This window comes from Chiloscyllium punctatum, chromosome 20 (genome assembly GCF_047496795.1).
Source record: "Chiloscyllium punctatum isolate Juve2018m chromosome 20, sChiPun1.3, whole genome shotgun sequence".
NCBI classification, from domain to species: domain Eukaryota; kingdom Metazoa; phylum Chordata; class Chondrichthyes; order Orectolobiformes; family Hemiscylliidae; genus Chiloscyllium; species Chiloscyllium punctatum.
Window position 1 is genome coordinate 50,693,498 of NC_092758.1, and position 12,146 is coordinate 50,705,643.

Here is a 12,146-nt window from a genome sequence, read left to right on the forward strand (position 1 = left end):
ACACCGACCCGCTGAAGCACAACCCACCCAGACGCATTCCCCTACATTTATCCCTTCACCTAACCTGCACATTTTTGGTCTGTGGGAGGAAACTGGAGCACCCAGAGGAAACCCACACAGACACAGGGAGAATGTGCAAACTCCACACAGTCAGTTACCTGAGGCGGGAATTGAACCCGGATCTCTGGTGCTGTGAGGCAGCAGTTCTAACCACTGTGCCACCGTGCCACCCACCATGCTTACCACTGCCATTTTTTGCAGTAAAGACACTGTCTACAAATCTTGTGCAAAAAAAATCTATAATCATTATAAAGATTCTGGTTACTATTCCTGGTTTTAGATAGTGGTCCTACACAATTTATTAAGACCCTGCTAAACAGTTCTTCAAAATCTATTGAGTTTTTGAAATAAAAACTGCAGGTATAATTGACAATTGTTGGTTCCTTATTACATGACATGGATGGCATATCTGGTAAAATCTCATTGCTTCAGGATGTAATTCTGGCCAATAAAGATGTTTTAATATTTACACAGTATTTATTTTCAAGTATGGAAGTGAAGTCTCACTGGAAATTCATGAGCAACCTGTAGCAATAAAGAGAACTTGAGAATTACAATAACAGAATGAACTCCTAAAGTCTCAGGGTGCAGTCAATCAATGTTTCAGAGGTGATTCAAAGTACCATTATGGTATAAACCATCTTGGATGATACAACAATGTACTCAAAACTAAATATGAAAGAAAGAGTTGGAGAAAGAAAATGAAGATGCAGTTCAAAGAGACGATATTGTAGTTGGCATAAATGATTTTAACCCAATGATGAATGTATTGGTAGTGAAGACTTTTAATTATGCAGTATTAAACACCTGATGTATGTATATTGTGTACAGAATAGGTTGGCTAGATTCAATCCAGTTTTGAGTAAATAGGTTTGGACAAAATTCATGAATTTAAGAATTTCAGCAGTTTCAGATTTTGGGATGATAACAATGACAAATTTTGAAAAGAGTGGCTATTCCATGTAAAATAGCCAGACTCAAATTTATTAGCATGAATGTAGGAATCAGTGAAATACTCATGTTGTTAAATAGGCCATCAATAGAAAAAGCACAGATGAAGTTACTTGTGGAAAATGACAAGGTAATTGTATTTGGGAAATCTATGAATTTGCAATTGGCACAATTGTTACCCTGTCATATTCCTTTAATGGAATATAACTTCTCTCATAAAGAAATTAAAGAGGCATTATTAACAGTAGTGGGTGTAGAAAATAAAATATCAATTGTGTTAAAATTACAAAGACAATTTGCCCATCTGTATTTGAGAAACTAAAACTTTCAGTAAAAGATATAGAAATAAGAGATGGAAAGCTCATAGATAGATAAATGATAGGTGCGAGTTTATAAGAAGTACCAAAGGACACCTTCACAATCTGCAGCAAGTCTTCAGTTAACAAAAGATTTCAATGAGGAATTGCCTTGGATTTAAAGGTATGAGATATAGACAAAGGCACTGTCAGCCCAACTCCTTGCTGCATTTGGCGATGAGCTGCTTTAACATCTGAGGACTCACGAATGGTGCCATGAGGACTCTGCCCAGAAGAAGGAACCAATCCAACTCAGTAATTCTGTCAAAGGCTTAAGGTCTTTCATCACAACTGTGGTAGAGATGCTCAGAGGAGTGTTAAAACATTCAGAGATTCAAATAATCTGAGTCCAGCCACATAGCTACCATCTTTCTCTCTTTCTATCTTTAACCGAATATCAAACCTCCACCATTAACCTGTTGTCTTGTCTGTCAGGTTTAAGTCAAAAAGTGTGGTGCTGGAAAAGCACAGCCAGTCATGCAGCATCCAAGGATCAGGAGAATTCCTGATGAAGAGCTTATGCTCGAAACGTTGACTCTCCCGCTCCTCAGATGCTGCCTGACCGGCTGTGCTTTTCCAGCACCACAATTTTTGACTCTGACCTCCAGCATCTGCAGTCTTCACTTTCTCCCTGTCAGGTTTAAGTGCTTGTTTGGGGAATAAGAGAGATGTTGCGGTAGTCTGGGTGGGTAGTTAGTGGTTTTAAGAGGTGTATTATTCTCATTCCTAAAGTTTTGTCAAATACTTTTTATTAGTAATAAATAGTTAGGCCTGTTTTACATAAAATGGTGTCAGAATCTTCATGAGAAGTACAGCTTGGGGGTAGTAAATTAAGGAGCAAGTCGATTGGAAGGAGTTGCAATAACTTCACAAAACCTTCATCATGTTGCAGACTCACGCTCCTCCACTTTGCCTTTGTCCATTTTGGTAATTCAGTGTCGGTGAGAATGGTCAGGTACCTTAAGTTTCTATCCAAGATATAAAAATATATAGTTTCAGTGATTTCCCATTGTTCACACAGAGAAAGACACGAGCTAATCCCTGATGAACAGTGTAACAATGCACAGAGGAGTCTCTCTGAGACAATTAAATGATTCAAACTATAGCAAAAAACTACTTTAACGAATAGCACAGAAGTCTCTGACAACACAGTCATTCTTCACCATTTCACCTGCCAATTGTATTTTTTTGCTTGGAGGTAAAATGACTCTTATCAAGTGTAGTGTGTGAACAGGGACTTTTTTTTGCAATTAGTTTAAAATCTCAGTCTCCTCTTATTCACTCTTTAGCTTCTGATTGTTTGTAACCACATCGACAGGCTTGACTAAGGGTCTGCAGCACAACGGGTAATCAATGGACACACACAAATGTTGAATACTTGAGCCATTAAACATTACACTGCACTAGCCACTGCAGGCTGACAAGACTGGAAGAAATTACAAATAACTCTGAGATCAGGTGAACATCATGGGCCCCCAGGGCATTAGGGCAGTCCTAAAATATCAGATTTTCAGCGACATAATGGTCAATTGGCTGTTACTTTTTGAGGCAAGCAGCAACTCTGTCAAAAGTGACAGATCATACTTTTTATACTCTTCATTATTTTTGAATGTTTTGATATGATGCTAAATAATATTATTATAAAAATTACATGTAACACGCTCCATGTCTTAAGTATTGCTTTTCTATTTTTCTACTCAGGTAGATAAATTTACATTTTATTCATCTGCCCTTGGCCAATCCTGTAATCAGTATTTACCATTTGCAGTTTCCTTGAATTTTTGATTCAGTTACTTTCTCCCACCTAGCTTTGTTTTGTAGGCATCTGTGGACATTTGACAAACATGATCCACTCATCTAAACAGTTGAGGTCAATTAACTACATTCCACAAGAAATGATCCTTGAGGCATTCCACATAAAATATTGCCATCTCAAAAGTATCCCATTAACTCTGCGTATCTACTTTACATCCATTAAGCAATCCTTAATCTATGGAAATGCATTGTCCATGAATCATAAACATTTTATTTTCTGACTAGTGGAATAAAACAAATGCTGTTTTCCAGGAATTTGTACTTGACTTCAACTCTTATACAATTTAATCCATTAATATATGATTATGTTATAAAGGTAAGGGGTTACTGTACCTTTAAGGAGAGTGGAAAAGCTAGCAAGGACTTAAAGAGGCACAGAGAGTCCGAAACAAGTTAACCATATAACACTTGGTCAGAATAGTTGGAACTGGCTGGGTTGTTATGAGACAAAAACAAATTCAAATTCGGCTAATCAATTTAAATTATGCCCCAAAATACCAAACTCCAATCAAGTCTGAATTTAGTATTTTGACAATACTACTAGATTAGATTAGATTAGATTACTTACAGTGTGGAAACAGGCCCTTCGGCCCAACAAGTCCACACCGCCCCGCCGAAGCGCAACCCACCCATACCCCTACATTTACCCCTTACCTAACACTATGGGCAATTTAGCATGGCCAATTCACCTGACCTGCACATCTTTGGACTGTGGGAGGAAACCGGAGCACCCGGAGGAAACCCACGCAGACACGGGGAGAATGTGCAAACTCCACACAGTCAGTCGCCTGAGGTGGGAATTGAACCCAGGTCTCTGGCGCTGTGAGGCAGCAGTGCTAACCACTGTGCCACCGTGCCGCCTACAATCAATGAAACAATCTGATGCTTTGGGGTATAAGATGGAGGGAAATTGAACAGTTGGGGGAGAACTGCCAAGCCACCAACATAGCAGACTGCCCATAGAGTATCTCTCTTAAAAGTTTCTTTATCTATCAGTGATCTGTGATGCAGAAATCCCCATGAAGCAGAATAGAAGACAGAGGAAAATACAAAGAGAAGATTTGACAGATTGCTGGTTTTGAAATTTGAATGTTTTGGTAAATCTTAATCGCGGGGGGGCGGGGGGGTGGGGGAGGAGGGAGGTTTATCAGACCAGTATTGTAGAGGGGGCGGTAAAAGATAAGTTAGAGAAAGGAGTTGTAAATAATTGTTAATTAATTATTCTCTGTTAGACTTTAAGAAAAATAAAGTTCTTCATTTTACTTTCGATAGTGACTTTTGGGAAAAGTTTCTTGCCTCTCGAATTTCATAGATTCTGTACAGGGTGAATCTTTTCTGTGTAGTGAGGGGGGTGGGGTGGGGGGATGCTTTACCCTGTGTCATAACATATATCAAAATTATAGATGACAACTAAGTTAGAAGCACAGTAAGGTCTATGATGGAAACAACCAGGTACAAAGGCTCATAAATGAACAGAACTGAGGGTAATAGAGTTCAGCAGTGACCATTATGAGATCATAAGTTTGGAGCTGATAAAGACAAATTAGAAGATTTTTCTCAACGGTGAAAGATAGAAACTGTGGAGGAGTAAAGGAATATCTTAATAGTGAAAACTATTTTGGCTGCGATTTTTACACCTTTCCCTTTGTTTCACCAAGCATAGTCCTCTAGCTAAGATCTCTGATCCCAAATTTATGGATGCTCCTTGCAGAGTGCAATCTCACTTGCTGTAGTTCCAGAAGCGGCCACTGCTGGGACGAAAGAACTGCCAGCCAATTGGATTAGCTGACGGCTAAGACAGGGACTTCTTCTGCAGTTGGTGTGGAAGTCTTTTCTGAAACTAATTAACTTTGCTCCCAGCATCAAGTCGCTGCAAGGCAACGATCAGAATTATGAGCAGGTTCGACATCAGTTTCCTGGGTTGAGAAGGTGGTGCTGGGGCTGACATGACCTCACTATTCTGTAAAATCTAAACTCTCAAATTTTCACTTTCATCATCTAGGCTGCATCAAAATCAACATCATAATATCCACTCTCATAACCCCTGGATTGCCCAAACTTCCATTTCAGCTTGTTTCTCGTAATTGGAAGCAGAACAAGGACCTATATGAGCTGTTGCTATGGGGTCAATTTACAATGCTTCCTAAGCATTTCTTTATACTGTCATGGTGGTATCATTCAATGTTCTCACTTGGGAAACAGTAAACGTCTGCCATTATATTGCCTCTCCTGCTGTAACAAAGGATATTTGAAATAAGAAAGTATTTAAAGCAATTTATGAAAACAAATTATTGCCAATGAATTGTTTAATGGCATTAGGGGAAATATATCGGTGACAAGATGATATTTTCCGAAATGTTGTTGCTGAATTATTTCATAATAAAATTATTTCCTATTCAAATATTCCTCAATGCAGATACATTAAATTATTTTGTGTGCATTTTATATCTGTAAAACCTTATTTCATGTTATTACATTTTTTAACAGACTTTTATTTCAACAGTTCCATTAAAATTCCCAGGATCCACATTTATAATGGCCACTACCTCTTGCAAACTTGACATGCTGTAATTACCTCCTCCTACTCATGCTGGCAGACTAACTCCTAAGGTTTGCATCTGTCAGTTCATCAAGCTGCACTGCAGATAAAATATGCATCAATCAACACTATTCCTCTGCTTTCCAATATGCTGTAACTTTTTCCATTTGATATTAAATGATCTCAAATCAAAGTGCAATAGAAATGTAAGAATAGAATATGTGGCTTTAAAATGGGCACAGAATTACATCTGTGCTCCCTATCCAATTATTCTTTGCCCTGTAAACCTGATTCAACTGAAGACGACATTTGGTTTTATCTCAATGCATAACACCACAGGAGACTGATAAGCAATTAATAAAAGTTGAAGAATCCAATCCATTACAAAATGGTCACTAACCCATGCCCATGTTCTTTGCATCTGTTTACAAAGCCAAGGTTGTGCTGCTGTAATGGATCTTGCTCCAAACTATCTACGAATTGCTTGCTATTAGCAGGTTCTATTGAAAGTATGCAGCTTTCAACTTAACTGAAGTATTGTGATTTACTCATTCTCTGTTACCTAGTCCATCTGTTCATATCTGCAACATATGTATACAAAGACTATGTTTCTGAATAATATAACATAGAGAATGCATTTCATCCTCTAAGCTTATGAAGTTCTGTTGCCAATTTTAAAACCTGTTGTAATTTACTTTGTCACTAATCTGCCTATTTTCTCATAAATACAGAAAGGAGTTCATGACATGAAATAAGACAGTAGGATAACCTTAAGTTAGATACCTTCCAAAACTGGGCACAAGGTGTGCAACACATAATTGCCCCCAACCTATTCAATGTAACGTAACCAGAATATCTCCAGGAACGAATGAAATATATCTCAAGTTTTTCAGTGAAGTAAGGCATTAAATTTTCAATTCCTCTCTGGCCACAGGAGAGTTGCTAAAGAGGAGGAAGGCAGTCAATGTGATACCACTATTCATGAAGGGAACAAGGGATAAACAAGGAAAGTACAGGCTATTCAGTCTATCTTTGGCAGCGGGGAAATTATTGGAAGCAGCTCTGAGGGATAGAATTTATTTGCATTCAGAGAGGCAGGGATTAATCAAGAGCAATCAGCATGTTTTTATTTTAGCAATGTCATATCTGACCAACTTAACTGAATTTTTTGAAGAGTCAATAAGTCTGGTGCTGGAAAAGCACAGCAGGTCGGGCAGCATCTGAGGAACAAAAGAGTCAACATTTTGGGCATAAGCCCATCATCAGGACGAAGCCATTCCTGATGAAGGGCTCATGCTCAAAACACCAACTGTCTTGCACCTCAGATAGAACATAGAACATAGAAGAATACAGCGCAGTACAGGCCCTTTGGCCCTCAATGTTGCGCCGATCCAAGCCCACCTAACCTACACTAGCCCACTATCCTCCATATGCCTATCCAATGCCCGTTTAAATGCCCACAAAGAGGGAGAGTCCACCACTGCTACTGGCAGGGCATTCCATGAACTCACGACTCGCTGAGTAAAGAATCTACCCCTAACATCTGTCCTACACCTACCACCCCTTAATTTAAAGCTATGCCCCCTCATAATAGCTGACTCCAGATGTTGCCTGACCGGCTGTGCTTTTCCTGATCTCCAGCATCTCCAGTCCTCACTTTCTCCTGAATCTTTTGAAGAGGTGACTACGTAGATGAGGGCAATACATTTGATGCAGTCTACTTGGACTTCAGCAAGGCTCTTAAGGAGGTCCTGCATGGGACACTGACAGCAAAGGTCAGAGCCCAGACGATCCAAGGAAATTTGGCAAATTAGATCTGCAATTCGTTGAGGGGCACAAAGAAAGAGGTAATGGTTGAGAGATGTTTCTCCAATAGGAAACCTGTCCAGGGGAGTCCCACAGGAGTACGTGCTGGGGCCCTTGTAATTTTTGGTTTATATAAATGATTTAGACTTGAATGTGGGAGGATTGGTCAGTAGATTAGATGGTGAGTTGGTAAATGGTGAGGAGGATAGGCTTAGACTACAAGAGGATATACACAGCTGGTCATATGGACTGATCAATAACAACTGGAATTCAATCCAGATGAATATGAAGTGATGCACTTGGGCAGGACAGGCAAGGCAAGTGAGTGCATAATAAATGGGAGGAACTGGGGAAGCACCAAAGATCAGAGGGAAGTTGGTGTGTATGTATACCAATCCCTTAGGGTATCAAGGCAGATGGATAAAGTTGTTAAGGTAGCATATAGTGTACTTGTCTTTATTAGTCAAGTTATAGAGTTACAAAACAGGGATTTTATGTTGGAACTGTATAAAATGTTGATTTGCCACAGCTAGAATGTTTTGTGCAGTTTGGAAATCCACAGGACAGATGTGATTATACTGGAAAGGTACAAATGAGATTTACTAGAATGTTGCCTGGCCTAGAGAATTTCAGTTATGAAGGGAAATCGGGTAGACTGGGATTGTTTTCTGTAGAGGAGATTGTGATGTATAAAATTAAGAAGGACATATAGAGTTATCATTTTCTCTTGCTCTCTTCTTCCGTTATGTTCACAGTCGAAGATAACAGACAGGAGATGACTTCTCAGTTTGTTATGCATATCTCTTTTTGTAGTTCTTCTCTTTGAGGCTTCCCTGTGATCTCCTTAGGGTGACATTCAAGAGTGTCTCTCTCTCTCTCTCTCTCTTTCTCTCCCGACAGCCACTAAAATTACCTGCAGTCACCTTTTGGAATTGATAATGGAAAATAGGGAAATGGTAGCCTAAGTGAACAGACATTTTCAATCTGTCTTCATTGTTGGTGATAATAGTGAAATAATTGTGAATCAAAATGTGAAAGGGAGCAAGACATTGAAAACAATTATAATTACCAGTGAAAGGACAAGTTTGAAAATTGGTGCAACTAAAATCCAAAGGTGCTCTGGGCAGTGATGGTCTTCACTCTTGGGTATTAAAAGAATTCTAACTGTTGACACAACAGTTGCAAGGGCATTAAATCTTCCAAATTCAATTCTGAAAAGGCCAAGTTTTAAAAGAAATTAAATTGACTCCTCTATTCAAGGAAGGAGGGAAACAGAAAGGAGAAAACTATAGGTTGGTTGGCCAAATATCTGTCATAGGGAAATTGCTGGAATTTATTATTGTGGAAGTTAAAGCAAGACACTTAGAAACTCTCAATACAATCAGGCAGAATTAACATAGTATTGTGAAAGAAAATTATGTTTGACGAATTCATTTGTCTCCTTTTGAGGAAGTAACAAGCAACATAGATAAATGGAAACCAGTGTGTGTGTTGTACTTGGATCTACAGAAAACATTTGACAAGTTCCCACATCAAATGTGCAGAATTGCAACTCATGGTGCATGCTTAATAAATTAGTGTTGAACAGGTTTGGTGAGCTAGTGGAAAACAGAGTGTTGGCATCATTGGGTTATTTTCAGGTTGGTACGATATAACATGTTATAACACGCTAAATTTGTTAATTACATAAAGATAGGAAGGTACATTGTGAAGAGGAGATATGGAATCTGTCAAGAGATATATATTGGCCAAGTGACTGGACAAAGCTTTAGCATGTGGAGTATAATGTAGGAAAATGTGATCTTGTCCAATTTGGCAAGAAGGATAGAATTTTTTTTATTTAAAGGGGAGATATTGTCAAACTCTGAAGGACAGGTATCTAGATGTTCTGGAATAAGAATCACAAAATAGCAGTGTGCAAGTATAAAAAGTGATTAGGAAAACAACATGGAATGGTGTTATTTATTACATAATGAATGAAGTATCAAAATAAAAATGCTTCACTTCAGTTGTAGAGCTTTGTTGAAACCAAACTGGAGTACAATGTATAGTTTAGGTCTACTAATTTAAGAGAGATTGTTAGTGTGTTAGAAATAGCTCAGACGACACACTTTACTGAAAAGGGGTGACAAAAAGTTGGATAGAATAGGTATATATCCATGACAGTGTCAAAGAATGAGAGGTGATCTAATTGGAGCACTTAAGATCCTGAGGTGACATAACAGGTTTGAAAGGATATCTTCCCTTGTGGGAGAGCATTGACACAGATTTGAAGGAGAGGTGGAAGTAAGATCATTGAATATTTTTACAGCAGAAGCAGATAGATTTTTGACTAACACGGGAGTCAAAGGTTTTCAGGTTTGCAGGAATATGGAATTGAGGTCATAATCAGATCAGCCATGGTCTTCCTGAGTGTCGGAGCAGACACATGAGACTGAATGGCCTATTCTTGCTCCGACTACATATGTTTGTCAAGTTTTCCAACACTACATTAGAGGCTTTTGTGGAGGAGATAGATGGTATCAGAGATGTCTGGCATTCCATCAGACACAAACTGAAAAGGTCATGGGAGCATAGAGTTATGAAGGATAGTGCTTCTAGGATCTTGACCCTAGAAACTGGATGGAGAGTTGCAAAATAATAAATGCCTTCATATGAGTGATTAAGGTCCGTGAACACATCTTAACATGCTACTACCTGTTGCATTAACCTTATAGATTGCTCAGTGCAACACATTGCCGTCACTCACTTGCCAAATATCTCTATCAGCTATGATTCGTATCTTATATTCATATTTGCCTTCAACATCATTTCGCACTTCAGAACACTTACACTTTCATATCACAATTTAATCTGTTACCAGCTATCCAGCACATCAGGCACATCACCCAAACACATTATATGACATTCACTGACGTATTTAGTGCAAAACAGAAGGTATTAGAAATTCAGTAGATTTGGCAGCGCCCATTAATAGAGAAACAGTGTTAGCTTTTCAAGTCTGATATGACCTCTCTTCAAATCCTGCCTTAACTGCTGAATTTCTTCAGCATTTTCAGATATTTTATCAATTATTTCCATCATCTACAGTATTTACTTGAGTGGTTAATTCACTACAACTTCTCTTCCAGATGTGCTCACCTTAAAAAAGTTCTGCGCTTTGATGAGATTTCTGTTTTAATCTTTGGCTTATTCTCTTTCATTGTTTTTAATCTCCCTGCTAGTGTTTGCCAAGTTCTTAAGAAAATTTATCAGACTTGCAACATTAACTGTTTCTCTCTCCACAGATGACTGAGTTTCTCCAGTACCTTTCTTTTTTTTCTTTCAGATTTTCAGAATTCCTATTATTTTGCTTTTACTGATATATTTATTGCTTTCTCTTGCAGGTCAAAATGATACATATCCAGAGGCATGAGAAAAGTTCAAATATGTTCAAAAACAGAAATTCAAACTTTCAATTAATAGTCAAAAGAAAGACAAGATATTAACATTTCTGGCATTGGCTGTAACAAAGGATTAAATGCCCTGCTTATTAAAAGCTATTCTTGTCATCAAAATATATATGTTAAATCACAGAAAAGACCTTTTTAATACAACCAAAATAAAAACTTCCAAGTATACATTACATAAACGCTTAATTCCCCCACAATCTGTCCAAAACCATTTTTAGCTCCAAGTTCTGTTCTTTTCCAACCTAAGCTTGGGAACTACTAAGAGGAAAACTGTCCTTCATAGTCAGAATATTACTGGACATCTTCCCAAGGTAGACAAATCTTATAGCATCATATTAGCTCCACATTAATTTAGTCTTTTCATTTCAAATATTAACTTCCAATTACATTTTTGCATTGTAAAATACAGAGATCCTGTACCTTACTTTCGCCCTCGCTCTTGTGCTCTTTCTCCCGCTCTCTTGCTCTCTCTCGCGCTCGCTCTCTCTCTCACTCGCTCGCTCTCTCTCTCTCTCTCTATTTTTTGGTCCCTGACAGACTAACCTTCTATGATATGTAATGATGTATTAGGAACGTTTGTAACTCAGTAGCACAGAGCGTTTCCTTCACATCTTGAAACCCATCATCATGGCAATAAAAATTGTATGGGTCTTCTATTTAGGTGGTGATGCGACTGATAAAGCTATTCTTAATAATACAGTTGTCTCACTTTGAATCAAATAGACTATCCAAAACAGAACTATTTGAAACCCAACATTTTCAGTACTTTTTTGGGACTTCTGAGACTGTCGGTATATCTGCTGTAAACACATAGGATACTGCTGTGAAGAAATAACTTTGCATATTCTTTATTGTGGAACCATCTGGACCCTACTTAATCTCTAACAAGCAAATCACCCAGTTTCATTGTCAGGCAGATTGCAGGATATGTCACATGACTGACTTTAATGTAAAATAAAAGCATAACTAATATATGAATTTCACATGTCCTCATGTCCTGCTCCTTGTGAGATTAGTGTTAGCTACTATTGTGAGACCCAATCCAGAAACCTTCAGGAGAGCGGAAATCATTAAAGATGCCAACATATTCCTAACTAATCTTCCTTCTTTTAATTTACATGCTGAAGAAGGATAAGTATGCACTTCTAACTCCCCATCACTCACTCT